The sequence below is a fragment of the Eurosta solidaginis genome, chromosome 4, assembly GCF_040869045.1.
Source record: "Eurosta solidaginis isolate ZX-2024a chromosome 4, ASM4086904v1, whole genome shotgun sequence".
In the NCBI taxonomy this organism is placed as follows: domain Eukaryota; kingdom Metazoa; phylum Arthropoda; class Insecta; order Diptera; family Tephritidae; genus Eurosta; species Eurosta solidaginis.
Window position 1 is genome coordinate 142615930 of NC_090322.1, and position 21191 is coordinate 142637120.

The 21191-nt window shown below is 37.2% G+C and overlaps 1 protein-coding gene across 6 annotated transcripts in view; it reads left to right on the forward strand.

Annotated features, from left to right (window-relative positions):
- LOC137250411 (carboxypeptidase D) overlaps nucleotides 1-21191 on the forward strand; it is a 346211-nt gene that overhangs the window by 270711 nt on the left and 54309 nt on the right. The window lies entirely within an intron of this gene.

A 21191-nucleotide genomic window follows, 5' to 3' on the forward strand; every position in this document is an offset into this window, starting at 1 on the left:
TCAAGTGTTTTACAATCCTTAATATTTGGTTGGAACGGATAGAGTTTCCGGCTTTTCTATTGATATAGACGGTTTTTTAATACTTATATAAGAGGGGTGGGGCGGGGGGTGATATTTCAACAGATTTGACCAAAGTGTGAACTGAGTTGAAATGGATACATGCCGATAGTCTTAGAAACCCATTTACATCTATATGCATGAGATAAAGACTACGTGTTGGCTTCAGAGACATCCGTTTGTCGGGAGCGTAATATAAGACGGGTGAATACAAAATTTGACTTTGACTTCCAAGCATTAAATTTCGATTCTTTAGGTAATAATTTGACGAAAAAATATATACTTATATATGGCATGAAAAATGTTGCTTTCCTATTTAGGAATTTTAGGAGGGCGGTGGGATATCGATGACAAAGAGATGCCAAATCTCCTCATACAAGGTGTTGAGCGAACCGCGCCGTTTGGAACATTTGCAACCCAAAGAACTAGAGCTGTGACTGTCTAAGCTTTGGTGATTCGGCAGGCGAATAGTTTTTTTGCTATTATATTATTTAAGTGGACTGTGTGTTATTTTAGAGAGGGAAGTTGCTATGCACCTGTTACACCTTGTATTTATTCATTGGGGCGAGCACTGGGGGGCTTCAAGGTATTGGCTGCGGGTTGAGCCACCTTGTTTTGCTTTGAAAAACCCCGCTTTGGGATAAAAAACTTAAACTATGTCTTTAGAATATTTCACTAACCAGTTGAGAATTACAAGCACACTCAATGGCTAATGAAACAAACGAACGAAAAATGTTCATAGTTTAAGTCACTTAAACAGTGACGAAAATGAAACAGAAAGCGGAAGAGAGTCTTCTCACAATACCGGCTAGCATTAAGAATTGTGCAGAACTTATGAGTTGTCGTCCACCCAATAGACAGCGAGCGCTTGGTATGGGCCCGTGAGACAGTGGAATCGGGTCGAAAGAAATTCGCTGACTTTGTTACTAGCAAACATCGATTGTGGAGAAGAAAGATCCAAGCAGGATGAGGAAGACGGCTGAAGAGAACTCTAATGCATATTATCTGTACTGACAACACTCACGTCTCTTCGACTCGCAAAGCAGGTCTCTAATGGAATAAAGAGGAGAAAAATACTGATAGTATACCAAGAAAATGCGCAGTATTTGATAAGATAAAGGTATATTGCTACGAGACCCCGGCTTACCTGAAAATTCGAAATGGAGCTAACGCCATTGTTCTAAAGAAGATGAACAAGGTTAACAAGCAGTCCCTGTCTTATATACCTATTAACAAACAAACGGGGCCATACTGCCAAGATGGTACCATGGTGTTACATTGTAATAAGACGATCTAAGAATGGCTTCAATTAGTTGTTCCAGTCCTTCAAATGCAAGTTGCGTTCGGCGCTTTAATCCGTTTGAGAGGAATTAAGAGGATATAGGAGTTGCATATGATCAATCAAGCAGGAAAAGTGTCCGTATATTGAAGCATGGAGCTGCAGAATCCATAAAGATTATGGCCAAGTATTAAGACTTTTTTCTAACATAGTTGTTCATATCTGTTAAGTGAAGGTCTTCAGGGACGAACCGAACGTCCTCGAATCATTATGCATGAAGTCAACGTTCGGGCTCAACCGTCATCACAAAAAAGCAACAACCTTTTAAGCTATAGCAGATAGACCATCAAACAAGCTCACCGTAATGAAATTACCTGCTTTAGTTTCTGTTTCGGTGAGTTTCAAAGAGTAATTAAAGTGCAATGCCCGAATGCTTTCTGCACGGCACGTTTTTTTTCTCATAAATTGCTTTACGTTATTGTTACTGATTATTAAAATTGTTTTTCAATGTTTCACTTTACGTCTTACTCACTCAACATTACCATTTGTAGTTTTCATCTGTCATAGCTGAAAGATGAAAATCATAATTGAATCACGTCGCAACCAAGGAAATTATTTTTACAAACAATGGTAAAATGTTTAAAATGAAATCGTAGGTATGAATTTGAGTTGTGATCAGCGTATACGTTGTTTATGTAATGAAATTGACATTTTCACGGTTGTTGATTTTTTGGTTTTGTAACTATGTGTTGATTATTTAAAATATTACCCATAAAAGTTGAATAACTGCTTTGGCAACTAATCAAACTAATATTTTGAAAACAGAAACACATGTGGGCATTACTTCCCGCACTAGTTCCAAACCAGCGAAGAACTATCTTATTAAGAGACAGTACCATAACCAAATGAACCTAGATTACGCATTCCGGAATTGTTGTATTTGTAATCGAATTTGAAAAAAGCGCTTTTTTTAATTTTTAAACGGTTTTATTTAGCTTGACTCTGTGTGCGGTTGTTTACGAATTTTGTAATTAAAATTTAAGTAACTTCCCAATAAGCTACAAGCTTCAAACTTGGAGTATAGTTCAGAACCCGATGACAATGCAATAATAAGAAAAAAAACTCCGATATGTGGCGCAAATATTTAAAAAAAATCGTACTTGTGGTCCGATTTGGCTCATATTTGGAACACATAATACATACAGGAATACAAAGCGACCTATGAAAAAATGCCGCTAGGTGGCGCAAGGATCGATATATTCAAAAAAATCGTATTTGTGGTCCGATTTGGCTCATATTTGGAACACACAGTACATACATGTATAGAAAGCGACCTATGTAAAAATTGCCGCTAGGTGGCGCAGGTATCGAGATATTCAAAAAAAATCGTATTTGTGCTCCGATTTGGCTCATAGTTGGAATACGCATTACATACAGAAATAGAAATCGCTTTATGAAACAAAATCCGACTAAGTTCGGCAAGGATCGAGATATTAAAAATACTCGTATTTGTGGTCCGATTTTATTTCATATTTGGAACATATAGTCGATAAGTTGATAAGTGAAATATCATTTATTGAAAACAATTTTTGCTAAGTTATAACTTATCATTCTAGTCTACGACTTATATCTAAGTTGCCGTGGTCTTTAACGGATCCCGACCAGTTTTACTAGAAATATTTTCTGCTATAAGGAAAATATGTGTACCCAATTTTCTTACGATAAGTAAATTTTTCTTCGAGTTATAGCTCCCGAAACATAGAAAATGGCTTAGTCATAAAAGGGGCGGTGCCACACCCATTTTCAAAAATTTTATCGTTTTCCAATTTAATGTTATTATTCAATATAGAAAGTAAAATTCTATTGATACAAAGCTCTTTTTTGCTAATATATAGCTTATTATTTCGTCTATGACGCTTTTAAAAATCTTTTATATAAAAGTGGGCGTGGTCTTTAACCGATCTTGTCCATTTTTTCTATAAATATTTCCTGCTATAAGGAAAATATGTTTACCCAATTTTCTTACGATATGTAAATTTTTCTTCGAGTTATGGCTCCCGAAACATAGAAAATGAACCTTTAGGCGGAGCATCTCTTCCAATTTGCATCGTGCCCCTTTTTTAATTTTTCCTCAGAACTTTTCATGGCAGAAATACACTCGGAGTGCTTACCAAATACTGCCGAGGGGTAAGCCCGCTTAGAAAAAATATCTTCTAATTGAAAAACCTTATTTCTAAAATTTTGATGTTGCTTTGCACGGGGCGTGAACCCTGGATCTTCGGTGTGGTAGGCGAAGCACGCTACCATTAAACAACGGTAAATATAGTACAATCTAAATCAGAGGTCGTCATTTCATAGCACAATTATGCAGACTGGATTCACACGGATGGTTTCGCTTCAGTAAGGATAGCACGGGTTGATTGATTAGTTTCAAAACTGACACACTTGGATACAGCGGCGGAGAGGTAGGACGTATGCACGCGTGTTTGGTAACACTCAAAAAATAGTACGCAATATGCAATACATACATATATGTACAATTTTATTGCTTGGTTCTAACAAAAAATTTAAGCAAAGTATATTGCTCATATTTAACTAATAAAACATTATGTGCATAGGCGTTTGTTTGCAAAATATCTTTTCACAAATGCGCAAATAAACAAAAATTAGTATGCAAATATACAATACAAATACTATTTTATTGCTTGGTTCCAATAAAAAATTTAAACAAAGTATATTGCTCATATTTAACTAATAAAATATTATATGCATAGGCATTTGTTTGCAAAATATCTTTTCACAAATACGCAAATAAACAATACTCTCCTCTGATGTTGCTACTCTAGTTGTTCAGCAAATACTAAACGAGAGAGAATAGTAATGTGTGTGAAGTGAGCGCGATTCATTATTTCACTAGCTGGCGACCACTGGCTTATACTATGTTCAAACAGAAAAATAAATTGAGGCAATTTCGATTTTAATTGAGTGGTGTTCATACAACTCAATTTAGCTTACACAATAGTAATTTGATAGCTGGTGGGCTCATCTCTACAGCAACAACATACCTTTTTTAAGACTCAAAATGTACGTGTTGATATTAGGTGAATGGAATGGAATGAAAACATAAAACTTTGGAATTTTTGTGTGTTGTTAGAAAATGTGTTCAATGTTTTGGTTTCATTTTTAGTTTGCCATTTTCTTCTTAGGGAACTGCAGTGAAATGAAAAAAAATAAAAACAGCTGATGAGATGAGCCAACCATATAGTTGCGCCATGCGTAAACTGACGTTTAAATCTACTCAATAAACACACTTTACAAGGTTGCATTTGCAGTTTGAAACAATTTATTACGCAATTTTTTTCAAATTGGCAATTTATTATTACAATTTATTATATGAGAAATTGCGTAATAAATTGCCCAAATGGAATAAATTGCCAATTTGGTATGTGTTTGTACCTAGCATTAGGCCCGGTTTATCAATAGTTGGTTAAGCTAAGCTTAAACTAAGTTTGCTTAAAGTCTACCCTGCAAAAAACGCGAGTACTCCATGCATGCATGTATGGAGTACTCGCTATGGGCCAACCGAGTGCTCCAAAATTAACCACAATTCATACAAAAAATATGGTCCAATTAACATTGCGATGTCCTAGGACTGGACCATATACTCCAGCTCCGCATTACATCAGAGTAATCCATGGAGTACCCACAGTCCAATAAACATCGTGTAGTGATTACAATCGTTAAAAACGAGCAATGATCGGCTTACAACATGTTCGTGTAGAAACATGAGTTGGTCCATCGCTGCATTACAGTGGAGTACAATGGTAAGTACTCCAGTGGACCACATGGTCCAACGATTTTTGCAGGGTAGTCAAATTTAAACTCCAGTTAAACTACTTAACAGTTTTTCAATCACAGTTCAAGGCCGCCTTTGATACCCCAAAGGCTGTTTTGTGCGGCAACATTGGTTTTTATACTCAGTTGAGCAGAGCTCACAGAGTATATTAAGTTTGATTGGATAACGGTTGGTTGTAAAGGTATAAAGAAATCGAGATAGATATAGACTTCCAAGTATCAAAATCGTCAGGATCAAACAAAAATTTAATTGAGCCATGTCCGTCCGTCTATCCGTTAACACGACAACTTGAGTAAATTTTGAGGTATCTTGGTGAAATTTGGTATGTAGGTTCCTGAGAACTCATCTCAGATCGCTATTTAAAATGAACGATATCGGACTATAACCATGCCCACTTTTTCGATATCAACAATTTCTAAAAACCGAAAAAGTGCAATAATTCATTACCAAAGACAGATAAAGCGATGAAATTTGGCAGGTGAGTTGAACTTATGACGCAGAATAGAAAATTAGTAAAATTTTGGACAATTGCGTGTCACCGCCCACTTTTAAAAGAAGGTAATTTAAAGTTTTTGCAAGCTGTAATTTGGCAGTCGTTGAAGATATCATGATGAAATTTAGGAGGAACGTTACTCCTATTACTATATGTACGCTTAATAAAAATTAGCAAAATCGAAGAAGGACCACGCCCACTTTTAAAAAAAAATTTTTTTAAAGTAAAATTTTAACAAAAAATGTAATATCTTTACAGTATATAAGTAAATTATGTCAACATTCAACTCCAGTAATGATATGGTGCAACAAAATACAAAAATAAAAGAAATTTTCAAAATGGGCGTGGCTCCGCCCTTTTTCATTTAATTGGTCTAGGATACTTTTAAAGCCATAAGTCGAACAAAAATTTACCAATCCTTTTGAAATTTGGTAGGGGCATAGATTTTACGACGTTAACTGTTTTCTGTGAAAATGGGCGAAATTGGTTGAAGCCACGCCCAGTTTTTATACACAGTCGTCCGTCTGTCCTTCCGCATGGCCGCTAACACGATAACTTGAGCAAAAATCGACATATCTTTACTGACCTTATTTCACGTACTTATCTGAACGCACTTTATCTTGGTATGAAAAATGGACGAAATCCGACAATGACCACGCCCACTTTTTCGATATCGAAAATTACGAAAAATGAAAAAATGCCATAATTTTATACCAAATATGAAAAAATGGATGAAACATGGTAAGGTAATTGGATTGTTTTATTGACGCGAAATATAACTTTAGAAAAAACTTTATAAAATGGTTGTGACACCTACCATATTAAGTAGAAGAAAATGAAAAAGTTCTGCAGGGCGAAATAAAAAACCCTTAAAATCTTGGCAGGTATTATATATATAAATAAATTAGCGGTATCTAACAGATGATGTTCTGGGTCACCCTGGTCCACATTTTGGTCGATATCTGGAAAACGCCTTCACATATACAATTACCACCACCCCTTTTAAAACTCTCATTAATACCTTTAATTTGATACCAATATCGTACAAACACATTCTAGAGTCACCCCTGGTCCACCTTTATGGCGATATTTCGAAACGGCGCCCACCTATAGAACTAAGCCCCACGCCCTATTAAAATACTCATTAACACCTTTCATTTGATACCCATATTGTACAAACGTGTTCTAGGGTCACCCCTGGTCCACCTTTATGGCGATATCTTGAAAAGGCGACCACCTATACAACTACCCCACTCCCTTTTAAAACCCTCATGAATACCTTTAATTTGATACCCATATCGTACAAACACATTCTAGAGTCACCCCTGGTCCACCTTTATGGCGATATTTCGAAACGGCGCCCACCTATAGAACTAAGGCCCACTCCCTTTTAAAATACTCATTAACACCTTTCGTTTGATACCCATATTTTACAAACGCATTCTAAAGCCACCCCTGGTCCACCTTTATGGCGATATCTCGAAAAAGCGACCACCTATACAACTACCACCGCTCCCTTTTTAAACCCTCATTAATACCTTTAATTTGATACCCATATCGTACAAACAAATTCTAGGGTCACTCCTGGTCCACCTTTATGGCGATATCTCGAAACGGCGTACACTTATGGAACTAAGGATCACTCCCTTTTAAAATAGTCATTAACACCTTTCATTTGATACCCATATCGTACAAACAAATTCTAGAGTCGACCCTGATCCACCTTTATGGCGATATCCCTAAATGGCGTCCACCTATAGAACTATGGCCCTCTCCCTCATAAAATACTCTTTAATGCCTTTCATTTGATACACATGTCATACAAACACATTCCAGGGTTTCCCTCGGTTCATTTTCCCTTATGTTGTCACCATAGCTCTCAACTTAGTATGTAATGTTCGGTTACACCCGAACTTAACCTTCCTTACTTGTTTTATTATCTAGATAATTTTTAGACACGGCAACAGCTGGATTTTGTTTACCCAACAAACATGGAAAAAAATTCTCCGGCGAAATATATAAAAAATCCGAACAAATGTTACTAAGCTTTCAAAAGCGCGCCTAAAAATCATATCCACACCATTAGGAATAAACTACATACAGAGTGTATGTGCCTACATGGTGATCAAAAGGAATATAAACAAAAAGGCAACTCTTAGAGACCAATTGTACAGCGAACAACGGGACATTCATATGGCTTAGCAGCTAAAGGGATCTACCTTTGCACTGATATGAATGTTGGAGATTCGAGTTCAACGCTCAGCTCCCGAAAAGCTCAAGAAGAAGTGAAATTCAGAAACATGTCCTAGTAACCATCGCCGTTTGTAAACTTACAATTTTTCTCTAATATCAATTACAACAAGTAAGGAAGGGTAAGTTCGGGTGTAACCGAACATTACATACTCAGTTGAGAGCTATGGTGACAACATAAGGGAAAATAACCATGTAGGAAAATGAACCGAGGGAAACCCTGGAATGTGTTTGTATGACATGTATATCAAATGAAAGGCATTAAAGAGTATTTTATGAGGGAGTGGGCCATAGTTCTATAGGTGGACGCCATTTAGGGATATAGCCATAAAGGTGGATCAGGGTTGACTCTAGAATGCGTTTGTACGATATGGGTATCAAATGAAAGGTATTAATGAGTATTTTAAAAGGGCGTGGACCTAAGTTCTATAGATGGACGCCTTTTCGAGATATCGCCGTAAAGATGGACCAGAGGTGACTCTAGAATGCGTTTGTACGATATGGGTATCAAATGAAAGGTGTTAATGAGCATTTTAAAAGGGAGTAATCCTTAGTTCCATAGGTGGACGCCGTTTCGAGATATCGCCATAAAGGTGGACCAGGGGTGACCCTAGAATTTGTTTGCACAATATGGGCATCAAACGAAAGGTGTTAATGAGTATTTTAAAAGGGAGTGGGCCTTAGTTCTATAGGTGGACGCCGTTTCGAGATATCGCCATAAAGGTGGGCCAGGGGTGACTCTAGAATTCGTTTGTGCAATATGGGTATCAAACGAAAGGAGTTAATGAGTATTTTAAGAGGGAGTGGGCCTTAGTTCTATAGGTGGACGCATTTTCGAGGTATCGCAATAAAGGTGGACCAGGGGTGACTCTAGACTTTGTTTGTACGATATGGGTATCAAATGAAAGGTGTTAATGAGTATTTTTAAAAGGGAGTGGGCCTTCGTTCTATAGGTGTTCGCCTTTTCGAAATATCGCCATAAAGGTGGACCAGGGGTGACTCTAGAATAAGTTTGTACGATATGGGTATCAAATTAAAGGTATTAATGAGAGTTTTAAAAGGGAGTGGTGGTAGTTGTATATGTGAAGGCGTTTTCCAGATATCGACCAAAATGTGGACCAGGGTGACCCAGAACATCATCTGTTGGATACCGCTAATTTATTTATATATGTAATACCTGCCAAGATTTTAAGGGTTTTTTATTTCGCCCTGCAGAACTTTTTCATTTTCTTCTACTTAATATGGTAGGTGTCACAACCATTTTATAAAGTTTTTTCTGAAGTTATATTTCGCGTCAATAAAACAATCCAATTACCTTACCATGTTTCATCCATTTTTTCGTATTTGGTATAAAATTATGGCATTTTTTAATTTTTCGTAATTTTCGATATCGAAAAAGTGGGCGTGGTCATTGTCGGATTTCGTTCATTTTTCATACCAAGATAAAGTGACTTCAGATAAGTAGGTGAACTAAGTTCAGTTAAGATATATCGATTTTTGCTCAAGTCATCGTGTTAACGGCCATGCGGAAGGACAGACGGACGACTGTGTATAAAAACTGGGCGTGACATCAACCGATTTCGCCCATTTTCACAGAAAACAGTTAGCGCCATAAAATCTATGCCCCTACCAAATTTCACAAGGATTGGTTAATTTTTGTTCGACTTATGGCGTTAAAAGTATCCTAGACAAATTAAATGAAAAAGGGCGGAGCCACGCCCATTTTTAAATTTTCTTTTACTTTTGTATTTTGTTGCACCATATCATTACTGGAGTTGAATCTTGACATAATTTACTTATATACTGTAAAGATATTAAATTTTTTGTTAAAATTTTACTTTAAAAAAAATTTTTTTTTAAAAGTGGGCGTGGTCCTTCTCCGATTTTGCTAATTTTTACTAAGCGTACATATAGTAATAAGAGTAACGTTCCTGCCAAATTTCATCATGATATCTTCAACGACTGCCAAATTACAGCTTGCAAAAGTTTTAAATTACCTTCTTTTAAAAGTGGGCGGTGCCACGCCCATTGTCCAAAATTTTACTAATTTTCTATTTTGCGTCATAAGTTCAACTCATCTACCAAGTTTCGTCGCTTTATCGGTCTTTTGTAATGAATTATCGCACTTTTTCGGTTTTTCGAAATTTTCGATATCGAAAAAGTGGGCGTGGTTATAGTCCGATATCGTTCATTTTAAATAGCGATCTGAGATGAGTGCTCAGGAACCTACATACCAAATTTCATCAAGATACCTCAAAATTTACTCAAGTTATCGTGTTAACGGACGGACGGACGGACGGACATGGCTCAATCAAATTTTTTTTCGATCCTGATTATTTTGATATATGGAAGTCTATATCTATCTCGATTCCTTTATATATGTACAACCAACCGTTATCCAATCAAACTTAATATACTCTGTGAGCTCTGCTCAACTGAGTATAAAAACCATTGTATAAAGCAATATGAGCAAAGCTCGCTAATTAAAATAGTAACGCGTTGAGCCACTGTTTTGAAACAACTCTTCAGATTTTAGAAGTTTGCCTAGTTATCAGCATGAGCTCTAATGGTACTCAAGCCCAAATGCTTGTTGGGTATGTTCGACGCCATTTCGTACGAACGCAAATAACTGATAGGTTAACTATAGTTTAACCCTTGCAGATCGGCCACTTAAACTTAGCTTAAACTTCAGTTAAAGTAGACAGAAAAACTGCAGAATAAGTTTAAGCGTAGGTTAACTGACAAACTGAGTTGAACTTGTACTGATAAACCGGGCCTTAGAAGTACAGTGACAAAGCCTATAGTACGAGTAATCCATGGAATACCGTAAGGGCTGCAGCACAATGAAATTTTTTATATAGATGTGTTTCACAAGCCTATGCATTTCAGTAACATCGCCACAATCAACCAAGATGTTGCGTTAATAAATATAAAGGAACTTCAGATTTTGCTATTGAAGTTTATTTCGCCTTGCCCATTCACATACAAAATTTTGCGAAGCACTATTATAAATATTCTCCCTATACAACAAAAATTCTTGCTAACATATTTTGTGTCGTATTAATTTTTCATATTGCAGTTTTTAATTGCGAAAAATGTTAGAAAAGTTACCAACCATTGGGAAAATAATTTCACTTGCAAAAAGTACGAGCAAAATGTGCCTTAGCCAAAGCAAATGTCAAATTATTCTTCTTAAGCTTTGCTTCCAGAAAAAGCTTGCAATTTGGCTAATTTTTCATGTCAGATGGCGCCTTAATCTACCGCTCATAAAAATACGTGCAATCTACTCATAATGCATAAAATTGAGTCAAATGCATCTATAAACTGCTTATGTGACGGGGCTTTAATTTTCGCCGATTTCGAGCTGCTCTCCTTATTAACTTTCAATGATAATATATTTTGAATACATCACATTTCAACGTACCAAGGTGGAATAATTTGAAACTAGTATCAGCTGGAGAAAAACAAGTTAAAAAATATGGTATAGAAAAACTAAATGGAAAAATCAAATAATTCTCAAAAATAGCTTAGTAACCATTGTTTTATTCCTTCATACTAATTACATAGCTGAAAAAATACAGAATGTTCATTTTTATACCTTTCATGAAAATGAAATGGTATATTAACTTCGTCACGAATCTCAAAATTGTAAGTTCTTAAAGGAAAATAGATAGACCCACCATTAGGTTAGGTTCGGTTGAACTGGCCGGTCCATGAGGACCTCACATAGACTGAATGAGTCCGTAGTGTTACCAGAAGTTTGTTTTAACCAAACTGAAAAACCCTATGAAACACCAGGACATATGTTATAAAATAACTCCGTCCTCTTGGCAAATACTAGAAGCTTCCTAGGACTTAAGCTACTTGCTGCTTCTAGATCTGACAGCTGTATCGCTTCTAATAGCTGGAGTCTTAGCATGGCAAGCGCAGAGAACGTGCCCGATCGTTTCCTCCTCCAGCCCGCACTTCCTACATCTGCTATCACTGACTAAGCCTAATTTAAAGGCATGTGACGTCAGAAGGCAGTGTCCAGTCGAAATACCCGTCATGAGTCTACAGTCCTCTCTTTTTAATGATAGAAGCAACTTTGTTAGTCTAAGGTTGTAAGACCTACACATAATCTTCGACACTTTACAGCCCCGCGCTTGAACCCACGCCTTTCCTTCTTGGTCGATCATGTGCACCTCTCGCCTTGGCTTAATCTCGCCCAGTCTAATTGGGACGTCTACGGAGCAAGCTTCAAGGGATGCGCCCTTCTTAGCTAGTTCATCCGCTTTTTCATTCCCATCTATTTCCATATGCCGTGGGACCCAATATAGATGTATGCTTCTCCCTGTCCCGATTCTCTCCAGGGGCTCCTTACACTCTAACACCCATTTAGATGATGTGCTATGTGACATTATTGCCTTAATTGCTGCTTGACTGTCAATATAAAAGTTAACACGGTTGCAGCTTAAGCTATTATCTTCCAGGGTTTCTACTACTTTGGTTACGGCTAATATTTCCGCTTGGAAAACGCTACAGTAATCCGGCATGTAGGATCTGCTTATTTCCGGATCAGCACAGTATACCACACACCTTACTCCTTCCGCACATGTATCGCCTCTTCCGCCATTTGAGCACCCCTGCGCCAACCGTCCACCTATATTGCGGCCTCAAGATCGACCCACCATTCAGTATACCGAAATTATCAAGATGAAGAGCTGAGTTAATTTAGCCACGTCCATCTATCCGTCTGTCTGTTTGTATGCAAACTAGTCCCTCAGTTTTTGAGATATCTTGATAAAATTTGGTGGGCACGTATATTTAGGTGTCCGATTAGACATTTGTCGGAACCGGCCGGATCGGAGCACTAGAGCATATATCCCCCATATAACCGATTTTTCAAAACAGAGAATTTTTGCCATATCTTCCTTAATTTATCATATTGAAGCTTCAAACTTCACCATATGCTTTCGTATATTGCACATATTATTGTCTGAGAAAATGGATGAGATTGGTCGTATATATAGCACATATCTCCCACAACTGATTGTTCAGATAAGAAACTTTTCGTAATTACTGCTCCATTTTAACAGCTAGCGGCTTTAAATTTCCCGGATGCTTACGTATATAGCATATATTGTTGTCTGAAAAAGTTATAGAGATCGGTTGGATATATACTATATATCGGCTATAAGATAAGAAATGTATAGTAAACAGATGTGCACACCTTAGCGGTTTTTAAGTAAATAAAAAATAGGTAGGTAATTCGTGTGAGGATGCAAAGTTTCACGTTTTTTGTGGTCTGCATACAAAACTATGACCACGAATCACTAACAATATATGACGTAAGCGTAAGTATTTGACGAAATTTGATGCTTCTAGCCGTAAAAAAGGGGGCAGAACTGACAGTTTATATGGGGTATACACTATATATTAAAACGTGAAACTTTGCATCCTCACACAAATTACCTACCTATTTTTTATTTACTTAAAAACCGCTAAGGTGTGCACATCTGTTCACTATACATTTCTTATCTTATACAGCCGATTATTTGGATATTACGAATGGGATAATATTATTGTTCAGGTCCATTCATGAAAGGTATGAAGTCTTCGGCACAGACGTCCCGTTCTTACTTGTTGTATATAGACTAAACCAGTACCTGGAATATGTATGTTAATATATAAATGAACTAGAGTAAATTTCCAGAAGAGAATTTGAGCCTAGCTTCTCTACCAATTTATGTCGTGCTCCTTTTAATTTTTCCTACAAATTGCTGGGACTGGTCCTACATGTTTTACACGACCTCCGAACGACATTTGTAAGGCAGATGAATTCTCGCTGAGAAATTTTCCACGGCAGAAATATACTCGAAATCACTGCCGAGGGGCGACTCCGCTTAAAAGTTTTCTAACTGAAAAAACTTGTTTCTAAATTTTTGTAGTTGCTTTGTTCGGGGCTTGAACATAGGATTTTTGGAGGAGGTGGAGCACTCTACGTTATATAGTATTGGGGAGATCGAAGTTTAGATTTTGTTTGTTGTTTTAACAAACCTTGATACAACTACTACTAATGTAGTATTTGTTTTTGATTTTTCTTAATATTAATAGCGTGGCTGAAGTTTCACCTGACTGAATGGTTTTCCGTACAAATGGATGCTTTTATGCGACTTTCCACACACATGTACAAATATTTCAAGTGCAGGTTTATATTTTTAGTTAGCCATGTACCACAAAATATAAATGCACTAAACACTTCGTGTGAAAAAGTTATAGTTTTTATTTAGTTAAAGTCTAGAAATTAACAAATGTGAGATTCTTGACATTCATGAAAGGTACAAAAAGTTTTAAAAAATTACAAAGTTTGGCGAGGTTCGAACCCGCACCCCTTCTATCAGAAGCTTAACATTGCTATTGAGCAATGCCCTACTCGCGGTTGACCAAGTAGGCTTAGATTTTAAAATTTATAGTAAAACTAGCTTTACCAGGCGCACGTTATAACGCCCGAGATCGAATGGATGTTGCGTTATTTTTATACTCAGTTGAGCAGAGCTCACAGAGTATATTAAGTTTGATTGGATAACGGTTGGTTGTACATATATAAAGGAATCGAGATAGATATAGACTTCCATATATCAAAATAATCAGGATCGGAAAAAAATTTGATTGAGCCATGTCCGTTCGTCCGTCCGTTAACACGATAACTTGAGTAAATTTTGAGGTATCTTGATGAAATTTGGTATGTAGGTTCCTGGGCACTCATCTCAGATCGCTATTTAAAATGAACGATATCGGACTATACCATAACGATAATTCATTACCAAAGACAGATAAAGCGACGATACTTGGTAGATGAGTTGAATTTATGACGCAGAATAGAAAATTAGTAAAATTTTGGACAATGGGCGTAGCACCGCCCACTTTTAAAAGAAGGTAATTTAAAACTTTTGTAAGCTGTAATTTGTCAGTCGTTGAAGATATCATGATGAAATTTGGCAGGGACGTTACTCCTATTACTATATGTACGCCTAATAAAAATTAGCAAAATCGGAGAAGGACCACGCCCACTTTAAAAAAAAATGTTTTTAAAGTAAAATTTTAACAAAAAATTTAATATCTTTACAGTATATAAGTAAATTAAGTCAACATTCAACTCCAGTAATGATATGTTGCAACAAAATACAAAAATAAAAAAAATTTCAAAATGGGCGTGGCTCCGCCCTCTTTCATTTAATTTGTCTAGGATACTTTTAACGCCATAAGTCGAACAAAAATTAACCAATCCTTTTGAAATTTGGTAGGGGCATAGATCGGGCGAAATCGGTTGATGCCACGTCCAATTTTTATACACAGACGTTCGTCTGTCCTTCCGCATGGCCGTTTACACGATAACTTGAGCAAAAATCGACATATCTTTAATGAACTTAGTTTACGTACTTACTTGAACTCACTTTATCTTGGTATGAAAACTGAACGAAATCCGACAATGACCACGCCGCCCACTTTTTCGATATCGAAAATTACGAAAAATGAAAAAAATTCCATAATTCTATACCAAATACGAAAAAAGGGATGAAACATGGTGAGGTAATTGGATTGGTTTATTGACGCGAAATATAACTTTAGAAAAAACTTTATAAAATGGTTGTGACACCTACCATATTAAGTAGAAGAAAATGAAAAATTTCTGCAGGACGAAATAAAAAACCCTTAAAATCTTGGCAGGTATTATATATATAAATAAATTAGCGGTATCTAACAGATGATGTTCTGGGTCACCCTGGTCCACATTTTGGTCGATATCTGGAAAACGCCTTCACATATATACCTACCACCACTCCCTTTTAAAACTCTCATTAATAACTTTAATTTGATACCCATATCGTACAAACAAATTCTAGAGTAACCCCTGGTCCACCTTTATGGCGATATTTCGAAACGGCGTCCACCTATAGAACTAAGGCCCACTCCCTTTTAAAATACTCATTAACACCTTTCTTTTGATACCCATATTGTACAAACAAATTCTAGAGTCACCCCTGGTCCACCTCAATGGCGATATCTTGAAACGGCGTCCACCTATGGAACTAAGGATTACTCCCTTTTAAAATACTCATTAACACCTTTCATTCGATAACCATATCGTACAAACAAATTCTAGAGTCACCCCTGGTCCACCTTTATGGCGATATCTCGAAAAGGCCACCACCTATACAACTACCACCACTCCCTTTTAAAACCCTCATTAATACCTTTAATTTGATACCCATATTGTACAAACAAATTCTAGGGTCACACCTGGTCCACCTTTATGGCGATATCTCGAAACGACGTCTACCTGTGGAACTAAGCATAACTCCCTTTTAAAATCTCATTAACACCTTTCTTTTGATACCCATATTTTACAAACAAATTCTAGGGTCACCTTTGGTCCACCTTTATGGCTATATCCCTAAATGGCGTCCACCTATAGAACTATGGCCCACTCCCTCATAAAATACTCTTTAACACCTTTCATTTGATACCCATATCGTACAAACAAATTCTAGGGTCACACCTGGTCCACCTTTATGGCGATATCTCGAAACGGCGTCAACCTGTGGAACTAAGCATAACTCCCTTTTAAAATCTCATTAACACCTTTCTTTTGATACCCATATTGTACAAACAAATTCTAGGGTCACCCCTGGTCCACCTTTATGGCTATATCCCTAAATGGCGTCCACCTATAGAACTATGGCCCACTCCCTCATAAAATACTCATTAACATCTATCGTTTGATACCCATATTGTACAAACGCATTCTAGGGTCACACCTGGTCCACCCTTATGGCGATATCTCGAAACGGCGTCAACCTGTGGAACTAAGCATAACTCCCTTTTAAAATCTCATTAACACCTTTCTTTTGATACCCATATTTTACAAACAAATTCTAGGGTCACCTTTGGTCCACCTTTATGGCTATATCCCTAAATGGCGTCCACCTATAGAACTATGGCCCACTCCCTCATAAAATACTCTTTAACACCTTTCATTTGATACCCATATCGTACAAACAAATTCTAGGGTCACACCTGGTCCACCTTTATGGCGATATCTCGAAACGGCGTCAACCTGTGGAACTAAGCATAACTCCCTTTTAAAATCTCATTAACACCTTTCTTTTGATACCCATATTGTACAAACAAATTCTAGGGTCACCCCTGGTCCACCTTTATGGCTATATCCCTAAATGGCATCCACCTATAGAACTATGGCCCACTCCCTCATAAAATACTCATTAACATCTTTCGTTTGATACCCATATTGTACAAACGCATTCTAGGGTCACACCTGGTCCACCCTTATGGCGATATCTCGAAACGGCGTCAACCTGTGGAACTAAGCATAACTCCCTTTTAAAATCTCATTAACACCTTTCTTTTGATACCCATATTTTACAAACAAATTCTAGGGTCACCTTTGGTCCACCTTTATGGCTATATCCCTAAATGGCGTCCACCTATAGAACTATGGCCCACTCCCTCATAAAATACTCTTTAACACCTTTCATTTGATACCCATATCGTACAAACAAATTCTAGGGTCACACCTGGTCCACCTTTATGGCGATATCTCGAAACGGCGTCAACCTGTGGAACTAAGCATAACTCCCTTTTAAAATCTCATTAACACCTTTCATTTGATACCCATATCGTACAAACAAATTCTAGGGTCACCCCTGGTCCACCTTTATGGCTATATCCCTAAATGGCGTCCACCTATAGAACTATGGCCCACTCCCTCATAAAATACTCTTTAACACCTTTCATTTGATACCCATATCGTACAAACAAATTCTAGGGTCACACCTGGTCCACCTTTATGGCGATATCTCGAAACGGCGTCAACCTGTGGAACTAAGCATAACTCCCTTTTAAAATCTCATTAACACCTTTCATTTGATACCCATATCGTACAAACAAATTCTAGGGTCACCCCTGGTCCACCTTTATGGCTATATCCCTAAATGGCGTCCACCTATAGAACTATGGCCCACTCCCTCATAAAATACTCTTTAACACCTTTCATTTGATACCCATATCGTACAAACAAATTCTAGGGTCACACCTGGTCCACCCTTATGGCGATATCTCGAAACGGCGTCAACCTGTGGAACTAAGCATAACTCCCTTTTAAAATCTCATTAACACCTTTCTTTTGATACCCATATTTTACAAACAAATTCTAGGGTCACCTTTGGTCCACCTTTATGGCTATATCCCTAAATGGCGTCCACCTATAGAACTATGGCCCACTCCCTCATAAAATACTCTTTAACACCTTTCATTTGATACCCATATCGTACAAACAAATTCTAGGGTCACACCTGGTCCACCTTTATGGCGATATCTCGAAACGGCGTCAACCTGTGGAACTAAGCATAACTCCCTTTTAAAATCTCATTAACACCTTTCATTTGATACCCATATCGTACAAACAAATTCTAGGGTCACCCCTGGTCCACCTTTATGGCTATATCCCTAAATGGCGTCCACCTATAGAACTATGGCCCACTCCCTCATAAAATACTCTTTAACACCTTTCTTTTGATACCCATATTGTACAAACAAATTCTAGGGTCACCCCTGGTCCACCTTTATGGCGATATCCCTAAATGGCGTCCACCAATAGAACTATGGCCCACTCCCTTTTAAAATACTGTTTAATACCTTCCATTTGATACCCATGTCATATAAACACATTCCAGGGTTTCCCTCGGTTCATTTTCCTACATGGTTATTTTCCCTTATGTTGTCATCGTAGCTCTCAACTGAGTATGTAATGTTCGGTTACACCCGAACTTAACCTTCCTTACTTGTTTCTGTTTTGTTTGTTGATAATTTAATTTATTGTTCTGTAAATTGAATTGAATTTTGTACGCATATTTGGAGAAATTTTCTGTTAAAACATTTTATTCTTGTATCTTATTGTATCTTATTTTATATTATTGTATTGCTTTTACCGCTGATGATTCTTGCTTTGATTACATTCCGAAGAAGCATGACTGGTGAGCCAATTTTCAAAGTTGATATATGCGCAGGCATTCCTTTTGGTTCTAAGGAGTATAGAAATTCATTTGGATAATTCACAATTTTATCTTCATCTGTAACTGTCTCGATCGATTTATATTTCGTCACTTCGCCAGGAAATTGATTTTGAAAGCGATCATTGATTTTGTTAACATGATAATTTTTGGGAGCTAAGATAGTTCTTTCGCATAGCCAAAAAACAAAAACATTTAAATTTAAAATTCTTAATTCTGAAATATGAAAAACTTTCGTCTTGATCGAATGAACCTCGAGCCAAAATTTGGTGAAGATCGAAGTATAGCAAACACGTTTTCATAGGGAGCACACACACAGAATTTGATTTTTATAGAAGATGTAGATAGACTGAAGCTAAAAAATTTTTTTAACAGCTGCAGATTATTAAACGTTCAAAAGGCATAACAGTTAACTCAACAATGCAGTCAAACTTTAGGTGTTAAAATAACTTAAGTTTGTACGGCAGCCATAGTTTTTCCCTATTCCACATTTTACTGGAGGTTTTAGGACTTAACGTCACATAGCTCCTTACCAATTTTAATTATCCTACCATTACGACATCCAGATATATGCAGTATAATATATTCCATTTGTATGGGAGGTGCCACGCCCCCTTTTTCCCAATTCCATATTTTCTTGATGGTGTTAAGGATTGACCTCAAATAACTTCTTACTGAATTTCAATGTTCCGGCATGTATACCTTCAAAATTATGCAGTACCAAAGAATCCATTTGAATGGGAGGTTCCACGCCCCCTTTTCCCAATTCCATATTTTCTTGGTGGTGTTAGGGATTGACCTCATATAACTCCTTACTGCATTTCAATGTTCTGGTATGTATACCTTCAAAGTTATGCATTACTAAAGATTCCATTTGTATGGGAGGTGCCACGCCCCCATTCTCCAAATTCCGCATTTTCTTGGTGGTGTTAGGGATCGACCTCATATAACTCTTCATTGAATTTCAATGTTCTGGCATGTATACCTTCAAAGTTATGCATTACTAAAGATTCCATTTGTATCTGAGGTGCCACGCCCCCATTCTCCAAATTCCGCATTTTCTTGGTGGTGTTAGGGATTGACCTCATATAACTCCTCATTGAATTTCAATGTTCCGGCATGTATACCTTCAAAGTTATGCAGTACCAAAGATTCCATTTGAATGGGAGGTTCCACGCCCCCTTTCCCCAATTCCATATTTTCTTGGTGGTGTTAGGGATTGACCTCATATAACTCCTTACTGCATTTCAATGTTCTGGTATGTATACCTTCAAAGTTATGCAGTGCCAAAGATTCCATTTGAATGGGAGGTTCCACGCCCCCTTTTTCCCAATTCCGCCTTTTCTTGGTGGTGTTAGGGATTGACCTCGTATTACTCTTTACTGAATTTCAATGTCCTGGCATGTATACCTTCAAAGTTATGCATTACTAAAGATTCCATTTGTATGGGAGGTGCCGCGCCCCTTTCTCCAAATTCCGCATTTTCTTGGTGGTGTTAGGGATCGACCTCATATAACTCTTCATTGAATTTCAATGTTCTGGCATGTATACCTTCAAAGTTATGCATTACTAAAGATTCCATTTGTATGGGAGGTGCCACGCCCCCATTCTCCAAATTCCGCATTTTCTTGGTGGTGTTAGGGATTGACCTCATATAACTCCTCATTGAATTTCAATGGTCTGGCATGTATACCTTCAAAGGTATGCAGTACCAAAGATTCCATTTGTATGGGAGGTATCACGCCCCTTTTATATATCGAAATTATTTTTTGCCTAAAACCTTCCCGTTGATCGAAGGAACCCATAACCAAAATTTGGTGATGATTGATGTGTGGGAAATACGTTTCCATAGCGAACACACACACACACAGAATTTGATTTTTATATATATATGGCTAAACCGATTTGGGATTTCAAAATCAACTAACCATCATCTCTCCTTCCTGTATCTTTCCTAAAAATTTCATGGCAATCTGTCAAGCCGTTCTCGAGTTATGGAGTGACAATCAAAATGTATACTCCTTTTTATATATATAGATATTCGTAGTTCCGTATAATCAGTTTGTAATGCGTATTTTTTTGTGAGAAGTTTGTGAAATTTATTGAATTTTGCCCGACATGACCTCCAGGAAAACCTAAGTAAAAATTTGCATAGACATTAAGCTATAATTAATGGAGTTATTA